The sequence below is a fragment of the Salvia miltiorrhiza genome, chromosome 1 (assembly GCF_028751815.1).
Source record: "Salvia miltiorrhiza cultivar Shanhuang (shh) chromosome 1, IMPLAD_Smil_shh, whole genome shotgun sequence".
NCBI classification, from domain to species: Eukaryota; Viridiplantae; Streptophyta; class Magnoliopsida; order Lamiales; family Lamiaceae; genus Salvia; species Salvia miltiorrhiza.
The window spans coordinates 13,553,661-13,560,585 of NC_080387.1; the positions used below are offsets into that span (position 1 = coordinate 13,553,661).

The 6,925-nt window shown below is 32.6% G+C and overlaps 1 long non-coding RNA gene across 1 annotated transcript; it reads left to right on the forward strand.

Moving 5' to 3' along the window:
* The first annotated feature begins 691 nt into the window (after positions 1–691).
* LOC131006646 (uncharacterized) lies at positions 692–4,367 on the forward strand. Its single transcript, XR_009095666.1, has 3 exons — positions 692–1,040; positions 1,151–1,308; positions 4,109–4,367. It is a non-coding gene; the product is annotated as an uncharacterized LOC131006646 (long non-coding RNA).
* The last annotated feature ends 2,558 nt before the right edge of the window (positions 4,368–6,925 follow it).

The window sequence follows — 6,925 nt, forward strand, 5'->3', positions numbered from 1 at the left end:
GAAGTGACCAGCGTGAGTTACTATAGTTATAAAAATAAATTTACAATCAAAATAACAAAAGTTCGTCAATATGAAATTCATTTACAATTTAATTCATAAAATCATTAATGGGTATTAACAGTTACAATGTATTAAACAACAAAATGGGTATTACCCAATAGATTTTTGGATGTTGCTTTTGGAGAAAAATTCTTTGCTTGTATACACGAATAATCAATATATAAACATAGATTTTTTTAATATTAAATATACATACATATATAGATATATTTATGAAAAAGCATTTTAAATAATAGTGGCTAACATTATTATATTTTTATTTTTGTGTTTAGATTCAACCTTTCCTTAAGAATTTGATCAATTTAATATTTATCTATTTTCTTTTTAGGAATCAACAACCAATATTTGATATGATAATTTTTTTTTAATCTTTAATTGGATTAAATATCTTGAAAGCATTGATAATAATAAAAATTTAAAGTCAAAATTATTTATTTAAATAAAAAGAAGCTCAAACTTACACAAACCAATATCTAACATTTTATAAAATTAATTACATTTCACAAACAATTTTTTTTTCTTCATCAACATTTTTCTTTTCATATGTATCGAAAAAAGAAAAAAAAAAATAGCCCAACTTTATTAAATAAAACCCAATCTAACCATTAAAATGAAGCCCAAAGTTAAAACACACCATCTCTGTCATGTACAACAATTGATATCCTATTTCCCAAAACAAAAAACAATCGGACACTATCTCTCTCAAAGAAAATCGGACTCCTCTCTCTCAATCTGACAAACACGCACAACATCCCCCACCGCCTTCTGCTCCGGCGAAGGGCGCCGCCCTCGGCCACCGCGACCACCGGCATCTCCCCTTTCGCCTCTCGCTCCCTGTTCTTCCCCTTCTATCACTCACCGCGCACGGCGAGGCCGCACATGCAGCGCCGCCTCCGTCGCCACGCCGCCGCCGCGGTCACCATCTCCACGCCTTCCACCTGTAATTTGCGGCCTTTCTACCTCTCGATTTTCTACCCGAGGTTTGCTATCTCAATTTTATTCAATTTGCTAATTAAAAAAACCTAAAGCATGAAATTATTTACACCCAAAATCGTGACCCCCTTCACTCCCTAATTGATTGCCGCCGCAGCCTCGACGCGCTCGTCTGCCGCCTACGCGCAGCCCTCGAGGACAATGGCGGCAGGCACGATACCTTCTCGCCGCCGCGACCCGGAAACCTGCGACGCTGCCCCTGCCTTCGTCGATAACCCTAGCTATTCGAATTTCTGCTGTCGTCTGATTTTGAAGGTATGAAAGAAAATCTCCTGATGTTTCATCTTGTAATTTCTACCTTTCCCATGATTTTGTGATTTTGAAGATTTTCTTGGATTGGGAAATTTAGTATAATTTTCTAGCTAAGTTTCATTTCAATAGCCATTTGATAATAACTCGTAATTACTCACTCTGTGTAATTAGCCAAGTAATTGCTTGTTGTGTTTTGGGTTGTGGTTAGGTCCCAAATATTTACAATTACAGAGCAAATTATTCCAAAAACCCAAAATATTTCTCTATTTCTTTAGAACCATCTTGGACATCTCTCACACAAGACCCTAAGGCCATGTTTGATATCTAAGTTGAGATAAAGATTGATAAATAAAACCTAGTTAATATAAGGGAAAATTGCACCTAAATACACAAACTTTGCCAAAAATCCATATTTGACGCAAAGTTAGGATTTTACATTTTAATACACCAACTGTCGTTGTTGTCCAAATTTGACACGACTTAATTCTTAAAAATTCAAAAAACAATCCCTTTTTGTAAATAATTATACAAAGACCCACTTATGTTATAATTTGAGACATTTAAACCAAAACAAGATATTTCCTTATAATGTTTTCTTTTAAACCATTTTAGGCGCGGATCAAAGATTAAAAGAAAACATTATAAGGAAATGTCTTGTTTTGGTTTAAATGTCCCAAATAATAACATAAGTGGGTCTTTGTATAATTATTTACAAAAAGGGGTTGTTTTTTGAATTTTTAAGAATTAAGTCGTGTCAAATTTGGACAACAACGAAAGTTGGTGTATTAAAATGTAAAATCCTAACTTCGCGTCAAATATGGATTTTTGGCAAAGTTTGTGTATTTTCACGCAATTATAATATGAATTGGGTGAGATTAATAATATATTTTAGTGTTTGATAGATGAAGATTAAAATCTAGATAGTTTGATAGTATAGTTTAAAATTTAGATTAAATACTGAAATTACTATTTTAACCTTCTAGTATTAAATTAATTGAAAATTTTAAATTAAAGAATAAAACACTTTTGGTAGCTAGAAGTCTGCCACAGCGCCGCTCTTCCCCTCCCCCTCCCTTCTCTCACCTTTCTTCACGATTTCTCCATTTTTTGACTCAAAAAACAACAAATCCATCTCCTTCCCGTTAAACAACAAATGAAAGCATTCAATCTCACATAGCCACCATCATCTCCAAACAAATTATCAACCAAAAGCAAAAAAACAAAAAAATGAAACCCATAAGCGGATTAGGCCTCGGATTATGCATCGTCTTCGACAGCCTCCTCCTAGCCCTAATTGCAGAGCTCTACTACCTTCTATGGTGGAAGAAGAAGAAGATCACTAGCACCACCACCACCACCACCACCACCACAACGAAGCTTAAATCCAAATCCCACCAAAAAGATCGAATTTTTCATACATTCGCTACTTCTTTAAAGTTGAGGTTTTCTTGCCAATTTCCCCAAATTCGACTCCTGTTTGTGGCGACTTTCGCTGCTGCTCGCCGGAGTGGAGTTGGACATTGGGGACTAGGGGTTTAGAGGGAGGCAAGAAAGAAGGCAGCGCAGGGAGCTCCATCGACCTGTAAAAGACGCGAGAGAAAGAGAGAGAGAGAGAGAGAGAGAGAGAGGGAAGTCGAGGGAGAAGGGACGACTGGTGGTTGCTCTCGCTGGGAAGAGGGCGGTGCCGCCTGTGCATGTGAGTGATTTTGACTTGGTGTTGTGTGCGTGATTCTCCAGAGAGAGAGGAAGAATAAATGAGTACGAGAGAGAGATAGAGGTGAATTTGGGGCAATTTTGTGAAAGAAAATTAAACTTGGAACTCCAGCTTAGCTAACCAGGGGGAGTGAGTGATTCTGACTTGGTGTTGTGTGCGTGATTCTCCAGAGAGAGAGAGAGGAAGAATAAACGAGTACGAGAGAGAGAGAGATGAATTGGGGGCAATTTTGTGAAAGAAATTAAACTTGGAACTCCAGCTTAGCTAACCAGGGAGGCTCGGTTGTTTTTCCTTGGTGAAACGGTGATTTAGCCCCGGGCTTAGCCTTTTACATGGGCTTCCTTGATTATTTTACTTGGCTGTCAAAATGGAATTTTAGCCCATAAAAGGAAGTAATACAACCATAACAATGCTATCAATCTGGGCCTAATTTCTTTATTTCACTCATGAAAATATTTGTTTTTTTTAAATAATAATTGTCTCTTTTTATATTTATAATTATAATGTTTTAGAAAAGTACTACTTTAATTTCATATTAATTAATTTAATCCAATAAAGCTTTTATACAAAAATTGTTGTATATTTTTAGTGTTAAAATTTAGTTTGAAACATAAGTGTATTAATCACATTGGACTTCAAATATAATTATATATATATATATATAACTATGTAGTAATTATTAATCGTAAATTTTTTTTCTATAATTTCTCATAGATATAACTAGATATAATGATGGTAGTTAATAAACTTTTATTTTGGGCTTTATTTAAATTATAGATAAATTATTGCAAGCCCAATAATACTACACTACTTAACTTAAAGTCTGAAGCCCACTAATTAAAAACAATATAAAAAGTTTAATGTGAGCAAACTAATGGGCCAAACTAAATACTATGAATTTAGTCTCTTAAACAAAAGCACAAAAACAATATAAAAAGAAAAAAAAAGAGAAACCCTAGACATCCATTCCATTAGTGCCGCACTTTTTTTTCCCTTCTAGTTCTTTGTTTCTTCTGCGGTTCTTCAGTTTTAAGCGTTCTTTCATCTTCTTCACTTCTCATAGCTTTACTCTCTACTTGTAATGCGCAGTTTAAATCATTCAGCGAATTTGAATTTGGGCTCCACATTTTGGAGCCAAAATTGCAGATTTTTGGCAATGCCCAGCATACAGCAAAGACGGAAATTGCCCACTGGATAAAACAAAGCTTCAATTGGCTGGAAAACAGAGGTTGGCAAAAGTATGCATTCATAGTCTTTAGATTGTGGCAAGTTTATTTTCTTTTTGTTTTTTATGTAATTACTTTTAAATTTAAAATGCAGAAGTAAAAAATAAAATAGTATTAGAACATATTTGACTGAGAGCTTATAAGCTCCTTAAAAAGAATTAGCTTATAAGCTTCTAAAGAGTGTTTGGCTCTAAGAACTCTTATAAGCTTTTAAAAAGCTCATCTACCTTAAAATTATTTCCAAAAGATCTCCTAAAAACAAAAGATAAGAATTTTATAATTTAAATTTGATTTTGAAAAATAAACTTTCACTCATGAATTATTCTATGTTGCCTACAATTCACCATTTAAATTTATGGAACTCTTGAGATTACTAGTCTTATATTTTAAATTCACATCTAAACATGAAGCTCTATTTTGAATTAATGAAACATTATTTTATCAGAAATACTGATTCAGTTAGAAATTAACTCTGAACTTATGTATCTATTATTTGTTTACGGAATATTATGAATTAATAGAAGATTATAAGAAAGCCATTGACTGCTACAACAAAGTCGGCAATGATGTTTACAAGCAAAGGGCGAAAGCTTTGATGGAGGAAGCTGAGAAAATAGTGGCTCATAATCAAAATATCGTAATTGATATGGAAAGTGCGAGCAAGTCTCAAAAGATAATTGACGAGAAAAGTGCGAGCAAGTTTAAAAAGAAAAAAAAAAGATAGGTGAGAAGAAAAATAGAAGTGATAAAAAAAATAGTGAGAGTGGAACTGACAATGATGGAAGTGAAAAGATAAATGGTGAAAGTGGAATTGACAATGATGGAAGTGAAAAGAAAAATGGTGAAGAGAAGAATGATGTAATAGTTTCGTATTCAACAAACACACATGCTACAGAATTTGGACTCGAGCAGAGTTATATAATAGATTGTGAACACGATTCGTATTTGCTGATAAAAGCAACAAGACACACAGGTTAGAAAATTTGAAGAGCTCAGTAAATTGTGTTCAGAGCATTATAAAGAGTTGAGGGATTATAAAGAGTTGAGTGATAACAAATACGCACTAATGGTAGAAAAGGTGTGTGCAATTAAACAATACTTTGAATCCTTTTATTTAATTACACATAGTATTTGTTATCACTCAACTCTTTATAATGCTCTGAACACAATTTACTGAGCTCTTCAAATTTTCTAACCTTGCTTTTATTAGCGAATACGAATCGTGTTCACATTGTATTATATGACTCTTCTCGAGTCCAAATTCTGTAGCCTGTGTGTTTGTTGAATACGAAACTATTACATCATTCTTCTCTTCATTGTCAGTTCCACTCTCACAATTTTTCTTATCACTTCCATGATTGTCAGATCCACTCTCACTGTTTTTTTTATCACTTCCATTTTTCTTCCCACCTCTCTTTTTCTTTTTAGACTTGCTCGCACTTTCCTCGTCAATTATCTTTGAGACTTGCTCGCACTTTCCATATCAATTACGATTTTTTGGTTACGAGCCACCATTTCCTCAGCTTCCTCCATCAAAGCTTTCGCCATTTGCTTGTAAACATCATTGTCGACTTTGTTGTAGCAGTCAATGGCTTTTTTATAATCTTCTATTGATTCATAATGTTCCCTAAACAAATAATAGATATATAAGTTCAGAGTTAATTTATAACTGAATCAGTATTTCTGGGCAAAATAATGCAAAATAGAGTTTCATTTTTAGATGTGAATTTAAAATATAAGACTAGTAGTCTCAAGAGTTCCATAAATTTAAATGGTGAATTGTAGGCAACATAGAAGAATTCATGATTGAGAGTTTAAAATTCAAAATCAAATTTAAATGATAAAATTCTTATATTTTCTTTTTAGGAGTTCTTTTGGAAATAATTTTAAGGTAGATGAGCTTTTTAAAAGTTTATAAGAGTTGTTAGAGCCAAACACTCTTTGAAACTTATAAGCTAATTCTTTTTAAGGAGCTTATAAGCTCTCAGTCAAACAAGCTCCAATACTATTTTAGTATTTTTTACTTCTGCATTTTAAATTTAAAAGTGATTACATAAAAAACAAAAAGAAAATAAACTTACCCTAATATAGGATAAAATAGCGTCAGATTTTTAGCATTCTGGCTACTACCCCGATAGCAATCCTCAAAATTTGAATTTAAAAGAGAAGGGGAAAAAAATATAATATATATAATATATATATATATATATATATATATATATATATACAAGATATTTCTTCAATTTTTGAAATAATAATATATTCATTCATCTAAAAAAAATAAAACATACCACTTGAACCAATTTCATGTTTAATAGAGTGGATGATTGTTGATTTCCACTCAAACAATACAGCGGCATCCTCATTAATATAAGATTTTGCCTCATTATTATAAGTTCTATTTTTCTTTTGTCATGTAGACTTTGCCTCAAACTCTCTTTTGTTTTTTTTGTTATTATCAAAATAGAATACTTTCCTTCCATTTCATCACCAATGAGCTCAATCATGCTTTTGAGAGTTGCAATTTATTTATTTATTTATTTATTTATTTATTTATTTTTTTTTTATTTTTATCATGTTCACGTTTTTCAGCCTCAGAAAAATTGTTCTCGATTTTTCTGTTTGTCTCTTCGGCTATCATGATCCTGCACGATCACCCTAAATAATTAAAATTCAGAAA